Source organism: Eubalaena glacialis, chromosome 3 (genome assembly GCF_028564815.1).
Source record: "Eubalaena glacialis isolate mEubGla1 chromosome 3, mEubGla1.1.hap2.+ XY, whole genome shotgun sequence".
NCBI lineage: Eukaryota > Metazoa > Chordata > Mammalia > Artiodactyla > Balaenidae > Eubalaena > Eubalaena glacialis.
The window spans coordinates 168,608,216-168,626,793 of record NC_083718.1 but is presented as its reverse complement, the minus strand read 5'-3'; positions in this window follow the sequence as shown (position 1 = coordinate 168,626,793).

Here is an 18,578-nt window from a genome sequence, read left to right as displayed (position 1 = left end):
CTTAGCTCTATTGGGGTGTAAATGGGAGGTGAAGAGTGTTAGGAGCTCAGGTTGGAAGGGTGCGGGGGTGGGTCATGGAGGACCTCGTGGCTGCTGAGGGGGACATGGTCAGATGCGCGTTGTTGAAACCTAATAGCTGAACGGAACCTGGCTATGCTGCAGTTAGGACAGCCTGTTGGGACACTGTTGCAATATTCCAGTTAAACGTGAGGGTCCAAACTAGAGCAGGGGTAACGTTGAAGAGGAGGGGATGACTTGAGAGGTTCCACCGGCAGAATTGAGGGCAGCAGAGGAAAGCCAGGATGCCTGGGTGGCTGGTGGAGCCTGCCGTCATTCTGAACTGGGATCACAGGAGGAGGTACAGATAGGGCAGGAGGGCAGAAGATCAGAAGTTTAATTTGGGGCATTTTGGTTAGGGACATCCAAGAGGTGATACGATACGCAGCAGGCATTTGGATATCGGGGCCTGAAGCTGGGGGGAGGTTAGGACTAGAGAGTTATCTGTATGTTTGGGAGTTACCTTCATGTTCAAGTCATAGAAAGGCTGGGCCTGGGACAGAACTGGAGAAGCACCACGTGTAGAGGAAGACGCCCCTCAGAGGAGATCTAGACTACCCCCCAGTCCCACCACCTCCCGCGCACTCCAGCCAACTTTCGGACACTGCCTCAATCGCTGCTGACACCGGAATTCTCAATGTAGTTCTGAATTTCTTGGAACCTTCCCTGTAGTAGCCAAGCTGAGCTCTGTGTAGAAGTGAGATAATGGCCCTCTCCCCTCCCAAGCATCACCCGTTCTCCTGCTCTTGGAAGTATGCTGGTGTCTCATGTTCTCAAGTGAACAGTTTTGATGTTTATTACCTATTGGTCCTTTCTCGTAACTCAGGTTCAGCCATGAAATCGAGGGCAGTGTGGGCCAGGAGAGAAAGTGGCCCAGGAGGACCTTCTCTCCTTGTGTACCTGACTCTTCCTTTGGAAGAAGTTCCCTTTCAGGTGGCTTCCATGTTTGGGGCCCGACCCATCACTCTGCCAGGGCACCCAGACATCCTCCAACAGGTCTTTGCTGCTCAAATAAACCGACATCTGGTTTGACACACCCCGAGCCTTGTTACCGTCAGTCTGCTCTTGGGAAGTAGATTCACTCTGCAGAATGGGCGGTTTCTCAGCCTGCGTGGCCACAGGTCAGACCCTGGTCATGGGAGACAGAAGCGGTACCTGCCTCCCTGGGAAGGTGTTTTGTGTGAGCTGCATCTCCTTCCTTGATTTCTGTACCCTCCACCCCAGGAAGGGCGTTGGCTCCTTGGAGGTGACTAAAGGGCGCCACGAAGACTCTCATTCCACAGACTCCGCAGCAGGCAGCAGACCCTAAGGTAGCGGCAGGGAAAGGCGGGACCAGGCTGCTTTAGATACCCGTTTCTGTTCTTAGGCCTTGGCCCCAGCAGGTGAAGGCACGGTTCTGGCTGCCTCAGCTTTAACGTGTCCCCCAGCCCCCAGCCTGAAGGAGTGTCAGGCAACTCGGTCCTCCCATGCTGGAAAATGTAGCAGCCGGGTCCCCTGGGTTCTCCCTGCCTCATCCTGTCTGGGGCCCGCAGTGGGGATGGCCCTCCACGTTCGGGGTGCAGAAAAGACTCCCTTTAGTCAGTCTGTGGAGAAGAGTGACACCCTTTGGGGCCGGGAGTGCGGAGGCTTTGAAGTATGAATGCAGTGACGTCTGGGGTGCATGTGGGTGGTGGGCGGTCTCGTCCCCCAGGCCACCCTGGGTCTCTGTAGCCCAGCCTTGGGGCCCAGGCCTGCTTCTCCATTCGCTCCGTTCACTCCGTTCCGTTTGCATGTTTACCGCTGTGTAGATGCTGATAACTTCCAGGTGGCCTGACGGCCAGCCCTACTCTGGTCCCTCCAGGGCCCTCCAGCCCCGCGTCCACCCGCTGCTGTCTCCGGCCTCTTGGTCCACCGCTCAGCACGGGTGTTCACGTGCACACTTGGGCTCACAGAAAGCCGCCTCCGCGCACCCCCAGCAAGACGTGCACATCCAGACGTGGCCCCCCAGACACACGCTGTCCCTTCTAAGGGCATTTTCCAGTTGGGCTGTGGTGGCCCAGCGGCCTAGGAAGTCTTTTTCTGAACAGACTCGGAATTAATCAAGTGAAACATCACCTGACCTCAATTTTGATCCCACCCTTCCTTTGGATGTCCCTTAGCCTCCGCCTCTTAGCAGCAAACGCCCATCTTAAGCCCCTACAAGAGGTTAGTTCTGCCTGTAGTGGGAGGTCAGGAAGGCTTTGCTGGCGAGGTGGGGTTCAGGCTGGGCTTTGGGGTCGAGGGTGACAGACGTTTGTCTTCTCCCCCCGCCCGTGGCTGGTTCTCTCTGCACACTCCCAACATCAGTATTACCACCACCTTATCTTTAGCACCACTTCCCCCCTCACTCTGGTTTTAGGCAAATCTGGAATTACTTCCAAATTCAGTTTTTGGGGGTGTCGAGTTTCTCACCTCACTGTGACTTCCCCCAGCCAACCCTGTGGCAGAAAGATAACCTCATCTCCCTCTGGGGCCTCGCTCCCCTGGTCCTTGTCATGAACCCCAGTGACCCCAGCCTATGCTGCTGGGAGGGAAGGCAGAGAGCTCAAGAGCCCCTCTTCTTCTCAGCGTGCAGTCAGTTCTCCCACTTCTCAAGGCAGAGAGCTGCTTTGTCCTGGGAGCCACTAGGTTAAGTCAAGGCCAGAATCCAATGAGACCATTTTGCCGAAACTCACTAGGGATCGATTTTCTAGTCAGGGCATGGCTAGTGATTCTCTTTGCATGTGAAGATGATTCTGATCTGGTCTACCGTTACATTGTGCTTCTTTCTATAGTCACGTTTATTTTTCACATTTTCATTGTAGGAAAATACCCCATCATCTTGCCATCCAGAGGGTGAGGGCCATGGGAGGGAAGATGAAGAAAACAGGTCTACTGCTAAGGCTGCTTCCGGATCAGCTTTATGGGTCCATCTGAGCTCAAGCAGGAGAGGAGCCGCGGGCAGGGGTTGATGGAGCTGTGGTCACTGGAATCTCTTGAGAGTCACTGGGGGTCAGGGAGCCCTACTTTGGTGCCAGACGACCAGTGTGACACAGAGGGGAAAGGGCTCTTCTCCCTCCTTCTGCACAGAACACAGCTTGGCTTTAGTGCTTTGGGGAATTCATAGACCACAGAGTCGCTTCTGTGTAGTTAGAGGCGGTAGAGACCAGCAGGAGGTGGGTCGAGGGGCTGCTCTGGAGGCGGTGGTGAGGAGCTCTGCATGCAGACTGCCCCCAGGGTGCCAGGCCAGGAGCACCCTCTATGGACAGCACCCGGTAAGGGCTTGTTCAGGATCACATAGGAAGTCCCTAACCCAACCCCACTCCTTGAAGTTGCCCAGAAATAGATGGAGGAGGTGAGGCTACCTGGGCTGAAGGTCACACTAAACCCATCCGGCGTGTCCTGGTTGGAGGAAGAGAAAACACTGGTGTTATCTCAGGTACCTTTCTTGAGCAACTAATTTCTTAGACATTTGTGATTGATTTTCGTTCCCTGTTAGTGACTATGGCATTAAAAATGGATTAAATTTTGGCCACTAGGAGGCTCAGAGATTTAAGGTCCAAGTCTGAAAACAGAACAGGCTCTTGATTTTCCATTTGTGCATCAACCCCTGCCTTCATTTTATTTGGCTTTGTTTTCACTTCCCGATCCTTTATTATTTTCTTCTTCCTGTGATATGATGTACATCTCTTAAAACGAGTCAAATCCTATTTTGGGATGAAATGACCTGATAAATTAATAAATTATATTAATTGAACTGCAAACCATAAAAAAGAACTTGTCTTGGGTTCTTCTGGCATCTTGCTGGTTACACTAAAAGCATGGAGCAAAGGAGGAGGGGGGAAATCAGGGGGACACAATGAGACCGTCAGGGAGGATTGGGGCCCAAGATCTCACGCCCCTTGTGGTGGACTGCCATCTTTCACTGTTTTCTGTGGCTCTTCAGCCATGAGTGGATGTATGCAATGCAGGAGTCTGCTTTTTGTCCATAACAGATGGCTCCTTGGTCTGCTGGCCTTCTTCACACATCTGCTTTGCTGTGTGCCCCAGGGTCTCTGTGCTGGGGAATCTGAGGTGTCTGGGACCTAAATAACATAAGGGTGATGATGGATGAAAAGAAAGGAAGGCATTCCCAGAGGGCTGAATCTTATCTGACTCCCAATTTGCTTCCTTGTTCAGGAACAGAGCTGACACACTTCATACTTTAGAAAGAGGGAAGAGCTGGAGGTTCTTTAGGGGGGTTCTTTCCCCTCCTTCCTCCACCCATTCCACTTCTGGTAATGTCCAGAAGACATTGTAGTTTAAGGTTGAGGTTTCCTTTGTAAACTCTTACTCTTTCATCCTGGTTGAACGGGGTATAGGCAATCCTTTGCCTTTTAGACTCTGTTATCCTTGAATTCTGATCGTGAATTAGAGAAAGAGAGTGATATTTCAGAGTTTGATGTGACTTTGATCAGAATCCACAGGAAACTGTTTCTTCCTGTAGGAGTCAGAATGTCAAGTGTAGGTTGAGTAATGGTTGGAATGCATTGATGTTCTGTACATCTTGGGACAAAGATGAGACCTGGGAGAAAATAAGTCTTGGTCTCCCTGGAGGAGAAGTTCTAGCTCTTGTTTACAGGTTTTCATGGAACTTCTTTTCAGCAGTTGCTCCAACAGTGACCAGAGCCACAGGGCTCGCCTTCCTGGAGACAGGACAGAGGCCATAGATAACTCATTGTCATTCTCTTGCTGTTAGCAGGGCCCAGAGGTCAGTTACAAACGTTGGTGTCCACTAAGGTTGACCAGCCCACCGGGGCTGGGACAGGAACTCTTTTATCGATCTTGACAGAGAGCTGGCCAGGGCCGGCACGACTGGGAATGTACTATTAGGAGGGAAACCCTGCCTGAGGGGATGCCTGTGGGCTGGGCCGGCTCTCTGTTGGCACCACGTCCACAGGCTGCTGGGTGCTCTTGTTGCCAGAAGTTCTAGGCTGAACCAGGAATCTGACTGGCAGGGCACCTTGTCCCCAGCTAAGCAGTGGGAATCACGAGGTGAGGTCCGGGCATCCTTGCGGTTGAGGTCTGAAGAGGAGGCGTGTGGGATCCGATGGTTACAAGGCTCAAGCAGCTTGAGGAAGGAGCCAGGTCAAGGTCAAAGGAAGGACTGAGGGTGGAGGGAGCAAGTCGGAAAGGATGGTGGGTGCATGGGGAGGGCAGAGAAACAGAAAGGGAAGAGGAGCAAAGGGGCAGGCAGGGGAGGAGGCAACCAAGACTGGGAGAGAGGAAGGGTAAGAGGTAGAAACGGGGGTGGGCTATCCTGGGTGTCCAGTGAGTGAGGTGGGGGATGGGCAGGCAGAACTGAACGGGGAGGAGCAGGCATTGCAGCAGGTGAGGGGGAGGGAAGCAGGGAAACGGGGGGCAGCTTCTTCATGGTTCCCAAGTTAGAAATGGAGGGCTGGGCTGCTTGGGTCAATAAGCTCTATCCTTCCGCTGTTCCATCCTCCTGTGATCCAGAGTCCATAGTAACCGAGATCAGGCATTCTCGGCTGCGCTGTCCTGTATGGTAGCCACCAGCTACACATGCTGTTGAGCCCTCCAAATGTGGCTAGTCTGAACTGAGATGTGTTGAGATGTGTAATATATACACCAGATTTTGAGTACTTATGTGAAAAAATGCAGACTCTCTCAATATTTTTTATTTTGGTTATATCTTGAAATGATATTTAGGATATATTGGGTTAAATAAAATATATTATTAAAATTAATTTCACCTGTTTCCTTTTGCTTTTATATATGGCTACTAGAAAAATTCAAAGTGCTCGTGCAGCTTGCATTTGTGGCTTGCGCTATATTTCTATTACACAGCATGGTTCTAGGGCATTTGAACTAGAAAAGACCCCTGAAAGCCTCATTTTATAGGTGAGGAAATCAGATCCCAGAGGCTTGTACACGGTCACCAGGCAAATGTAGCAGCACTTGGACTAGGATCCAGGTTTGTTGATCCCCATCGGTGCAGGGTCTTCTCCATAAGGTCAAGCTGGTTAGGCACGGCCAGGCTTGTGCACAGGCATGAGGTCACCCCCCAGGTATTGCGTGAGAAGCATGAAAGGCATACCTGTTGCCCCTATATCTACCTCTTTTGCAAGCCCAGGGCCTTAAATGGCCCCATTATTGCTCTTGTCAGGAAGGCCACTGAATGATGGGCCGTGTGCCCCAGATGAAAGCAGTAGCACACCTGACCTCCTCAGTGGGCTGTAACTGAGCAAAGCTGAGTCTGGATGCTGGGAACCGGGAAGAAGCTTCTGAAGCTGGAATAGGTTGAAGGAGAGAAGTCAAAGTCACAGTTTCAGCCTCTATGTCACAACTCAGGTTTCAAAATCTTTTCGGCGTTTATCCCATTGAAATCTACTCATGTGAAGATTTCAAGGGAAGATGTTATGCTCATTTTCCAGGTAAGGAACCTGAGGCTCAGAACAGAAACTTGTCCAGAAGTCTCCGATCCAATGAACAAAGAGGTAGAATAGCAGATGCCTTTCAAGCAGGCTTCCTCATGTTGCTTCAGTGCTCTCTCTACTTAATAGCCAAAAGCCAGGTGGCTAGGATACAGGGCATTAAAAGGAAGGCCACTGGCCGCTGGTGGGCGCCTTTCCCACTCCCTTGGCCCCAGTGAAGATAAAGACTCTTGGGTATTTCCAGCAGGGACTTTCCAATGCTGATTCACTCTTGGTCTCTGTGGGATTCTGGGATGTGGGAGGGGATTTCACTGGCTGCTCCACATACACAAGGCCAAAGTCGACCCAATGCTGCCCATCCCAGAGTGCCGGCTGACCCGACTCAGTTCTCCTGTTCCTTGCCCTCTGCTGTGTGTGCTTCTGAGGCGGCTACTGCCCCACAGCCTCTCCTGGACCTTCTCTCGCTGCCCACAGAATAGAAATAACCACAGCTGAATTCTCTGTGGCTAAAGTGCCCAGGGTCAGGGCCACCTCTGCCAGGCCTCACATCGCTGATTTTACTGATCAACCTCTCTACGCCCTGGGCGGCTGCTGCTTCCTTGAGCCAACCTCTTCAGACATTTGCTCTCTCCCGACCTGTCCATCCAGCGCTTTAGAAATCCTGCTCCGCACTGACCAAGCCCTAGGGCCTCCACCTCCTCTTCACCTAGCCCTTGCTGCACCGCCGGCCTTGTGGAAGCCCGCCGTTCTCAGAGGACGCTGCCCCCTCAGCCCCCTTAGGCAGGCTGCTTGTCTGCTCGCGGAGTTCCTCTTGCTGGGGAGGTAGGGCTGCTGTCCTCCTCATTCCTTGTTGCTGCCTTCAGATCATCACTTCTGTTTCTCCCTTATGCATGTGACCAATCACTGAGAATGAATAGCTCTAAAGGCTCACATTTGTCCAGTACCCAAGAGCCAGGCTAAGGACCGTGGGTGATGTAATTTCAGCTTCATCACAACTCCGGGAGATCATGTTATCCTGCCTGTTTGGGGGCCAAAGGCAAATTCGTAACTTGCCTTGGGTCACACACACAACTAGTTAAATGGGAAAGTCCAGAGTCCAAATCCAGTAGTTTGGCTCCAAGGCCTGCACTCTTAACCTTGAGGTCCTTTGAAGCTTGCTCCTTTGATGTGAATCCTGTTCGCCTGGATCACCTGGTAGCCTCTCCCTGCCTGTGCCAGCCCCACCCCCGGACATGCTCCCACACTCACTGAAGACTCCCTCCTCTGCCTGGCTTCTTCCTCTGCACCCTAACTCTTGCCATCGCCCTGGGTGACTCAAACATCCCCAGGAGGGCCACGCAGGCTTTGACTTCACGGCCGCCTCTGCCACGCCAGCTCAGCCACATTTGTCCTTGAACCCACCACCTCTGATGTCATCAATCTGACTTATCGGGACACTAAGCTCTCTCCTGAGCTCCAGGTGTGCATACCTCATTGCTTGGCCTCTGCTCTGGGCCGATTCCCCCAAGTTTGCTCCCCAGCCTCCACCCCTTTCTTTTTCATCCCAGGAAAGAGTATCATCATCCATCAAGCTGCTCAGGCCAGACATCTGAGAGTCACCCTTGAATCTTCTCTCTCCTTTGCCTCTATAACCAATCATTGAGTCATGTGAATAAATCTCCAAAAGATATCTTGAATTCACCCATTTCTCTCCACTCCCATTGCTACTGCCTTCGTCCTGGCTACCATCACCCCCGCCTGGTTGACTGCTCACCTGCTGTCTTCTAACCTGCACTCCTACTTCTGCTCTTGGCCCTCTTCAACCCAAGCTCCAGAAGCTGCATGTTTTTTCCTTACATTGTAAATCAGGTCACGTGACCCTGCTTCCCATTAGAGGTGCATGATTTGCACTTGCTTTCTCTCCCACACTATTTCCCCTGCTTTCTCATACTTCAGCCACTTTGGCCTCCTCTCCATTTCTGCAACAGACGAGCCCTTTCCAACCTCTGCACATGCTGTCCCCACTTTTTGGATTGCTTTTCCTTGCATTCATCACGTGAATTCTAACACCCACTTAAAAAAAAAAAAAAAAGTCACAGAAAGGCAGTCCCTAACTCTTACCCCACTTTTCCTCATGACCCTCATCCCAGTCTTATTACATGTTTACTTCTGGTTGCCTCCCCTTCCTAAGAGTACTGCAATTTTTGTTTAGGTAACTAGTTCCTCCCATGAAGCCCACATGCCTCAGGGCTTCCCCTGCTCCCACTTCCAGACTCAAGCCTGCTCTATCCGAAGGTAATCCCATCCTCCTTGCCCCGTTCTCCATCTAGGAACACAATGAATCCATCAGTGATGCCATTCCCTTGATGACAGGGAATGAATGGATGATCAGAAATGGATGACCCAATTTGTGGCAACGAGATGAACCAGAAGGTTGCTGGGGGTGGGACTAGAAAATTGGTTTCTGAACTTCACTACCTTGGGACCAGGCCGCCTGGAGCCCCAACCGTACACAGAGCCTAGCTGAAGGAATCCAGCAAGAGAAATGGAGCTGGAGGTGCTGGCTGAGCCAACGCCCACTCAGCCCCCAGACTCTGTGATGTGAGCCAGCACAACTTCTTGTTAAGTTAGTTTGAGTGGGGTTTCCTCTTCCTTGCAGCTGAGAGAAATACACCTAAGGACCTTTGGTCTCTAGTACGTTCTTTACTCGATCCATCACCTCCTTCCTGTTTTCATATCCCTTTCTACCCAGCTTAAGCGCCATAGTTTAGAATTTCAACTATTCTTACCCATAGTCTTGCAGTTCTTCCCTCTGTCTTTTGTTACATCTGCCTGACATCATCTCAGTCATCTAAGAATCCGGTAATGCCACCTCTCTATTAGCTGCGTTCATGCTATTGACTTTCGCTGGAAAAAAAACCCATTATCAGAACAATTGGTACCATAATAAATTCATGGTCGATTAGGTCCTAAACAATGTTCAACAATCATGCTATGAGGTTGTCAGTGGCAGCAGTATGATGATAAAACATTTTATAATCAAAACATCCAATAAAGGGGAATGTGATACAAATTACAGTACGAGCAGGCAACAGAAAACCAAGCAGCCATTTACAATGTGAAAAAAATACATATACACAATGAATATAAAAATTCCCACAACAAATTTTTAACCCACAAGAGTAATATTACAAAAGTGTGGGCCCAAAAGCACTCTGACCACGTTACCACATTACCATGGTAATATCCAGGTGCTAGAATTATATCTATTTTGCAGATAACATATTGGTACTAATTAACATTAGCATATTATTTGCTTTGCCATATAAAATACATAAAATTATCTCAAAATTCCAATACTGATAATACTATTAACAATAAACAAAATAACATTTAAGATTCATTTGCAGTTCTTCTTATCCTTAGAATAGATATCACTAAATCAGAGTTCTGTGTTCAAAAGTGACTTTAAGATAGTTATTTTTTCTCTATGAGGCTGTGTTGTCAGTTTGATAAATTTTTAGGTCATTTGTTGCTGTTTGTATTCAATTTAAAGATTTTAAAAACTTTTAAAATTTTAAATATTTGAATATGTAAATTTACTTGGTATAAAAGTTTAAAACTTTACAAAGAGAGATGAACTGAAGGTTTCTGCTCCCATTCCCACCATCTTCCATAGGTAATGAGGGTTAATCCTTCTTGCCTTTTTTGGCAAGAAAAGCAAATGTGTGTAAAAATTATCATTTGTCCTCCTTTCTCTTATATAAAAAGCTTTTTACTATGGAAAAAATTTAAATATATACAAAAGTAGAAAGTATAGTGAATGTTCAGCTTCAATAATTATCAACTCATGACTATTCTTGCTTTATGTACATTGTCACCCACTCCCTCCAAAGATCACTTGGAAGCAAATTCCAAATGTCATATCATTTCATCCGTAAATATTTCAGTATATAGCTCCAAAAGATAATACTGCCTTTGACAATAAACATATCCACAATACCCTCATCACACCTATCATTTAAAAATTATTTATTAATATAATAAAAATATTCAGTTAGTGTTCACATTTCATGGGTTGTCTCAAAAATTTTAAGAATAATGTTTGAATCAGGATTCAGGTAAGGTCAATACATTGCAACTAGGCTTAGGATTAGGTCATTTCTTCTGAGGAATTTTCCAGACTCTGTATACTGTTAGTTGCATCCTTACCGTATCAATGAACTTGTTTCTCTGTCATCTGTATCATCTGTAAACCGGTGTTTAGATCCGGAGATTTGATCAGATTCGGATTTAACTTTTGTGTTTTTTTGGCAAGAATACTTCTCAAGTGGAGTTGAGTACTTCCATCAGAAGGCACATAATAATGTCTGGTTGCCTTTCTTTTTGTGGTATTAGCAGTTATTGATGATCATTGCCAGGGTTTATTTTAAGAGGGGTTTCAAAATGGTGATACTTGAATTCTATTCTAATTCATTTATTATAAAGAGAACCTTCCCCTCCTTAACTATTTGGTTACCCTCAAACAGGGGTCCCCAACTCCCATTTCTTGGACCACGGTCTTTTAGGAACAGCAGGAGGTGAGTGGCGGGCGAGTGATCGAAGCCTCATCTGCTGCTCCCCATCGCCCCCCATTGCTTGCATTACCACCTGACACCACAACCCACCCCCCCCAGCCCCGGTCCGTGGAAAAATTGTCTTCCACGAAACCGGTCCCTAGTGCCAAAAAGGTTGGGGATTGCTGCCCGAAAATACATTTTATACAAGAAAAGCAGGATAAATGCTTGCTTTTTTCCCCCTTGCCTTTACTGGTTATCAGAATAATGAGTTGGCTCCTTAGCATTTTCCATAGGTGACCAACGAGTTTTTTAAAGAATGTTATTAATAAATTCATGGATTCAAACACATTTACTATATTTGCATCCATTGCCTTTATGGTTCTATTATTATTGTTATTATTATTGATGTTAAAATTGTCCCAGATTTGTCCAGTGGGAGGCTTTTGAAGTTGGCTCTTGAATTCTTCTGACGTGACACAAGTAGTCTTTGGTAGCTTTCTTGTTTTGGGGATGACAAGATTTTCCATGTTCATTTTGTACATTTCCTGCCCAGGACCTGGAATCAGCTATTTCTCCAAAGAGCCTTGATTCCTTTTACTGGAATATAATATTTAGAGACCACAATCTGGAGGTTAAACATGTTCATTACAACTGGATTGTTCATTGTTTCTAGGCCTTTTCAGTAGATAGAGCTAGGAACACATACATACATACATACATATGTATGTATCTGACCAGTGTGAGGTGATACATCACTGTAGTTTTGATTTGCATTTCTCTGATGATTAGTGATGTTGAGCATCCTTTCATATGTTTGTTTGCAATCTGTATATCTTCTTTGGAGAAATGTCTGTTTAGGGCTTCTGCCCATTTTTGGACTGGGTTGTTTGTTTTTCTGATATTGAGCTGCATGAGCTGCTTGTATATTTTGGAGATTCATCCTTTGTCAGTTGCTTCATTTGCAAATATTTTCTCCCATTCTGAGGGTTGTCTTTTCGTCTTGTTTATGGTTTCCTTTGCTGTGCAAAAGCTTTTAAGTTTCATTAGGTCCCATTTGTTTATTTTTGTTTTTATTTCCATTTTTCTAGGAAGTGGGTCAAAAAGGATCTTGCTGTGATTTATGTCAAAGAGTGTTCTTCCTATGTTTTCCTCTAAGAGTTTTATAGTGCCTGGACTTACATTTAGGTCTTTAATCCATTTTGAGTTTATTTTTGTGTATGGTGTTAAGAAGTGTTCTAATTTCATTCTTTTACATGTAGCTGTCCAGTTTTCCCAGCACCACTTATCGAAGAGGCTGTCTTTTCTCCATTGTATATTCTTGCCTCCTTTATCAAAGATAAGGTGACCATATGTGTGTGGGTTTATCTCTGGGCTTTCTATCCTGTTTATCTTTTTAAAGATAAAATACATCATGAGATAATAGTGATATTTCCAGTTCAAATTCAGGACTAAAATGTTTTACTTAACCTCATCTTTCTTAAACATGAATCTCCTTTCTTCCCTGAGAAAAATCCCAGTTCCCGACAACACTAACAAATTATTCATATGCTTTCTCCCATAATACACAGAACAATACCAAAATAAAATACTGACACTACTAACATCAATATTATTTCTGAAAACAGTTAATTTTTTAAATATCTTTATTGGAGTATAATTGCTTTACGATGTTGTGCTAGTTTCTGCTGTATAACAAAGTGAATCAGTTATACATATACATATATCCCCATATCCCCTCCCTCTTGCATCTCCCTCCCACCCTCCCTATCCCACCCCTCTGGGTGGTCACAAAGCATTGAGCTGATCTCCCCATGAGATGCAGCTGCTTCCCACTAGCTATCTATTTTACATTTGGTAGTGTATATATGTCAATGCTACTCTCTCACTTTGTCCCAGCTTACCCTTCCCCCTCCCTGTGTCCTCAAGTCCATTCTCTACATCTGCGTCTTTATTCCTGTCCTGCCCCTAGGTTCATCAGAACCTTTTTTTTTTTTTTTCTAATTCCACATATATGTGTTACTATAGGTATTTGTTTTTCTCTTTCTCACTTACTTCACTCTGTATGACAGACTCTACGTCCATCCACCTCACTACAAATAACTCAATTTCGTTTCTTTTTATGGCTGAGTAATATTCCATTGTATATATGTGCCACATCTTCTTTATCCATTCATCTGTCAATGGACACTTAGGTTGCTTCCATGTCCTGGCTATTGTAAATAGTGCTGCAATGAACATTTTGGTGCATGACTCGTTTTGAATTATGGTGTTCTCAGGGTATATGCCCAGTAGTGGGATTACTGGGTCATATGGTAGTTCTATTTTTAGTTTTTTAAGGAACCTCCTTACTGTTCTCCATAGTGGCTGTATCAATTTACATTTCCACCAACAGTGCAAGAGGGTTCCCTTTTCTCCACACCCTCTCCAGCATTTATTGTTTGTTGATTTTTTGATGATGGCCATTCTGACCGGTGTGAGGTGATACCTCACTGTAGTTTTGATTTGCATTTCTCTGATGATTAGTGATGTTGAGCATCCCTTCATGTGTTTGTTTGCAATCTGTATATCTTCTTTGGAGAGATGTCTGTTTAGGGCTTCTGCCCATTTTTGGACTGGGTTGTTTGTTTTTCTGATATTGAGCTGCATGAGCTGCTTGTATATTTTGGAGATTCATCCTTTGTCAGTTGCTTCATTTGCAAATATTTTCTCCCATTCTGAGGGTTGTCTTTTCGTCTTGTTTATGGTTTCCTTTGCTGTGCAAAAGCTTTTAAGTTTCATTAGGTCCCATTTGTTTATTTTTGTTTTTATTTCCATTTTTCTAGGAAGTGGGTCAAAAAGGATCTTGCTGTGATTTATGTCAAAGAGTGTTCTTCCTATGTTTTCCTCTAAGAGTTTTATAGTGCCTGGACTTACATTTAGGTCTTTAATCCATTTTGAGTTTATTTTTGTGTATGGTGTTAAGAAGTGTTCTAATTTCATTCTTTTACATGTAGCTGTCCAGTTTTCCCAGCACCACTTATCGAAGAGGTTGTCTTTTCTCCATTGTATATTCTTGCCTCCTTTATCAAAGATAAGATGACCATATGTGTGTGGGTTTATCTCTGGGCTTTCTATCCCATTCCATTGATCTATATTTCTGTTTTTGTGCCAGTACCATACTGTCTTGATTACTGTAGCTTTGTGGTATAGTTTGAAGTCAGGGAGCCTGATTCCTCTAGCTCCGTTTTTCTTTCTCAACATTGCTTTGGCTATTCGGGGTTTTTTGTGTTTCCGTACAAATTGTGAAATTTTTGGTTCTAGTTCTGTGAAAAATGCCGTCGGTAGTTTGATAGGGATTGCGTTGAATCTGTAGATTGCTTTGGGTAGTATAGTCATTTTCACAATGTTGATTCATCCAATCCAAGAACATGATATATCTCTCCATCTGTTTGTATCATCTTTAATTTCTTTCATCAGTGTCTTATAGTTTTCTGCATACACGTCTTTTGTCTCCTTAGGTAGGTTTATTCTTGGGTATTTTATTCTTTTTGTTGCAATGGTAAATGGGAGTGTTTCCTTAATTACTCTTTCAGATTTTTCATTATTAGTATATAGGAATGCAAGAGATTTCTGTGCATTAATTTTGTAACCTGCTATTTACCAAATTCATTGATTAGCTCTAGTAGTTTTCTGGTAGCATCTTTTGGATTCTATATGTATAGTATCATGTCATCTGCAAACAGTGACAGCTTTATTTCTTCTTTTCCAATTTGGATTCCTTTTATTTCTTTTTCTTCTCTGATTGCTGTGGCTAAAACTTCCAAAACTATGTTGAATAATAGTGGTGAGAGTGGGCATCCTTGTCTTGTTCCTGATTTTAGATGAAATGGCGAAAACAGTTAATTTTTTGCAGTTCATTTTGTCTTTAGTTCTATCCTGCTAAGGATGTACAGTTAATTTACTGTATTTATAAAATCATTTGAAATAGTGCCTTTCTTGTGATCATTCCAACTCCATAAGAACGTGTGTTTATTTCATTTTGTTTTCAATTTGTAAATTTACTCCCCTTCTTTATCATACAAGAGTACCAAAATATACACTCTTCTGCCCTTAGTCTTTTTAATGTAATATTATATCTTGAGAATCATTCCATATTAGTTCTTGACCAGCTTCCTCATTGTTTTTAACAGTTGTGTAATACTTCATTACATGGATGTACCCTGGTTTATGCACAGATCTCCTACTAATATACATTGAGGTTGTTTCTAGTCTTTTGCTTTTATACATAATGCTGCTGTAACCTTGTATATATGTTATTTCATATTTGGGGAGGTATATCTTCAGAAAAATTCCTACAAGTGGGATTGCTGTGTCAAAGGGTAAATAATTATGAATTTCATTATACATTGTCAAATTCTCCTTTGTGAGAGTTGGACCAGCAGAGCCTGAGAGTGTGTTTTTCCCCACATCTCTGTCAGCAGAGCCTGTTGTCCAGCTTTTGGATCTTTGCTGATCTAATAGGTGAGAAATGGTATCTCTGAGAAGTGAAACTGAGCATCTTTTCATATATTTAAGGGTCTTTGCTTATCTTTCTTTTCATTGTTTTTGACTATTTGCCCATGGTAGTACCTTTAGTCTTTTTTTCTCAATTATGAGGGCTATTTGCATGAATGTGTCACACCTACTTTAAAAAGAAATATATTCTCTAATATTGGGTTGCAGAGTTGGACACACATTTGTTACAAACTCAAGCCCTTGGACACTTTAATCAATAGAACTTGATAAGAGGCGAGACTAGGAATTCAGGTGAGGCTTTACTGGGACTCATGATGCAGCAGGAGGGAGTGAAAACAAGTAATAGGCTCCCTTGTTTGCTCTCTAAGGAGGGCCAGCTGGTTCCTTAAATGGGGTGAGGGTAGGGGCAGATCAGTGGGTCAGACCAGAGTGGGGCTTAGGTGGTCTTCCCATCCCCTTGGTGGTGCTGTGTGCAGGGATCATGCACGGTACTCTGCTTTTGCTCCCAGCACTCAGAAGTGGCCGTTGGTTTGTGGCCTTTTTCTATCTTATTGTTCATAATTGCCCCAACTGAGCATGCGTGCAGTTATTTTTAGTCTCTTGTGGTTTCTTTGTATTCTGTTGCTCAAGGGGACTTTGTCTAGGGGCAAGCCCTCCAGTAAAGGGTCCCAGGTCCCAACCTATTTCATATTCACAAAAACTTCCTTATGATTATTTTGTTTCGGTCTTCAACAACATTAGTCTTTTTTGTTGTTACCTTGATCTATTGTGTTCCGAGTGATGAGTTAAATAAAGCTCCTTTTATTGGTGTGTTTCTATTTCTCTTTGCATTTCCTAGATTCTGCTTTGTGGGGAAAAAACACAGTGGCTGCTTCTGATTTGGTGGGTAGTTATGTATTCATTGTGAATTGTGTCCTTTAGTGTCATTCTTTGTCTTGTTTAATGCCTTTGGGCCTGAATTCACTTTTCTGATACCAAGATGGTGATCCCTGGTTTCTTGTTTGCACATGCTTGCTGTCCCTTTGCCCATTGCTTTGTGGTTGTTATTGATGATGATTCTCCCCTTTGAAAGACTAACAGTAATAACTGTAGCAGCTAAGTTTCCTTACTTTAGCACCAAGCCATGCCTCAGGTAAGGATGTGTCCACTTGGCTCTAGTTCTCAGGGTGCCCCTATCTGGCCCCAAAGTGTGGATGTGAGAGCTCCTCCCTCCCCACCCCTCCCCCACTAAAAGTTTAGGTTTCCAGAATGTGTAAATGTCTTGGACCACGCAGACGGTGTGTCTCTTCATTTGTTTTTAGCTATTTTGAGTCACTTTATTTTAGGTCTGCCTCTTGTGACAGTATAGAGTTGAGCTTTACTTTGTGAGCTAATCTGAAAATCTGTTTCTTTTATTAGGTGAATTAAACCTAATTACATTTCATGATATAAGGACTATGTTTGTTTTCAGATCTGTCATATTATTTTCTGTTGTATTTACTTTGTGTATTTGTCATATTTACTGGTTCTTTCACAATGTGATATTTTGGGTACATTAAAAATACATGTATTAATATTTAACAATATAAATATTTTTATTTTAGCAATTTCATTTATACTAATATACTTATGTAGTGCCCTTAGTCCTCTTTTTCTCTGCTTATGTCCTTGCTATTTTATTAGCTTTGTATCAGTGGTTCTCAATGGAGAGAGGGTGTGTGCGTGTGTGTGCGTGTGCGTGTGTGTGTGTGTGTGTGTGTGTGTGTGTGTGTCTGCGTGAGTGTCAGTTTTGCTCCCCAGAAGATATCTGGCAATGTCTGGAAACATTTTAGGTTGTTTCACAGCTTGGGGAGGAGAGGTACAAGCATCTAGTGGGTAGAGACCAGGGATGCTACTACACATCCTATAATGCAGAGGACAGCCAAGACCAGCAACAAAAAAGCATTCGGCCCAAAATTTCAATATTTCCAAGTTTGAGAGATCCCTCTTTATACCTTCATTTGACACCCACCTATTACCTATGTCACAATCAATGAGTCATTTTACTTTCCCCCTTTCTCTCCCTTCTCTTCCCATTAACAATGTTATTTCCACTTTGTCAGAAATATGGTATTTACATACTATTCTTTATCTCCATCTTCATTTTAGATTTTGATATAAACAATTCTCAGTCCCAGTCATACCAGTCCTTTTGCTGAAGTTTCCCAATTATCACTTGGTTGGATGCAACTCGTCCTCCCATTAGATTTTTGAGAAGGGCTCTTGAGTAAAATATTCCTTAGTTCTTGAATTGTTAATACTGTGTTTTCACAGTCTTGATGCTTAATAATCGCTGTATATACAACCCTTGGCTTATACTTTCTTTCCTTCAGTTTGTTGAAAATGTTGCTTTACTCGTTTCACTTTGTGTGTTGCTATTAAGAAATCTGATGACAACTTGATTTTCTTTCCTTGCAACTGACTTAATTTTTAACCTGGAGGCCCAGAGAATGTTTTCTTTTTCTTTAAAATAGAGTTTTACTGGGATATGTCTCAGAGTTGGCTATTCCAGGATAATTTCTCCTGGAACATGGTGGGACTTTCAATATATAGGTTAAAGATTTTTAGTTCTAGAAGTTTTTCTTAGAGTGCTATAAATATCAATTCTGTTCCATTTATTTATATCTCCTTCTTCAGGGACTCCTATTGCACATAAATTAGTTTATCTTTGTTTGTCTTCCATGCTTATCCTTTTATTTTTTTTTTTAAATCTAATTTTTATTTTATATTGGAGTATAGTTGATTTCCAATGTTGTGTTAGTTTCAAGTGTACAGCAAAGTGATTCAGTTATCCACATACATATATCCATTCCTTTTCAGATTCTTTTCCCATATAGGTTATTACAGAATATTGAGTAGAGTTCCCTGTGCTATACAGTAGGTCCTTGTTGATTATCTATTTTATATATAGTGGTGTGTATATGTTAATCCCAAACTCCTAATTTATCCCTCATCCTTTTTACTTCTTTATTTGATTTTTCTTTTCTTAAGTGCTTTAATTTTCTTTCTATATGTCTTTATTATACTTTCTTTCTGTGCC